Genomic DNA, 861 nt, shown 5'->3' on the forward strand with positions numbered 1-861 from the left:
CAAAAATATAAGTGTTTTACTATGGTTGCAAATATCAAAAATTTCTTTATGGGACACGGCACCAGAGTTAAGTTAGGGTTTTTCAAAATGCTGACACGCCGAGCTCAGGAGGTTCGCCATCACTGCCCTAGTGCCACCCCAGCCGCCCGTAGCCCTGAGCAAGGCCAGGGTGGCTGCAACCCAGACCCTTCTCCCCTGAGTCCTCCAGGGCCTCAGTTTACCTGCCCGTCCAATGGGGGCACCCACGCTTGCTGGCATGGTCCCAGCGGCCACACAGGAGGCACCCTCAGGGGCGTGGGTGTGGGCGCCCCTCGGAGGAAGGTTGGGGTCACCCATCCTCCAGCAGGTTGGTCACTAACAATGGTCTTAGGCGACCCCTGTGAAAGGGTCGTTCGACAGCCAAAGGGGTCGCGACCCACAGGTTGAGAACCACTGCCTAGATTGTGTGATGAGGGATGAGCTCCCAGACCCCAGAGCTGGTCCTCCCGGCCTCTGCGGAGGCCTGGAGCTGGAGCTGGAGCTGGAGCTGGAGCTGGAGCTGGAGCTGGAGCTGGACCTGGAGCTGGAGCTGGAGCTGGACCTTGAGCTGGAGCTGGAGCTGGACCTGGAGCTGGAGCTGGAGCTGGAGCTGGAGCTGGAGCTGGAGCTGGAGCTGGAGCTGGAGCTGGAGCTGGAGCTGGAGCTGGAGCTGGAGCTGGAGCTGGAGCTGGAGCTGGAGCTGGAGCTGGAGCTGGAGCTGGAGCTGGAGCTGGAGCTGGAGCTGGAGCTGGAGCTGGAGCTGGAGCTGGAGCTGGAGCTGGAGCTGGAGCTGGAGCTGGAGCTGGAGCTGGAGCTGGAGCTGGAGCTGGAGCTGGAGCTGGA

This window comes from Myotis brandtii, unplaced genomic scaffold (assembly GCF_000412655.1).
Source record: "Myotis brandtii unplaced genomic scaffold, ASM41265v1 scaffold357, whole genome shotgun sequence".
In the NCBI taxonomy this organism is placed as follows: domain Eukaryota; kingdom Metazoa; phylum Chordata; class Mammalia; order Chiroptera; family Vespertilionidae; genus Myotis; species Myotis brandtii.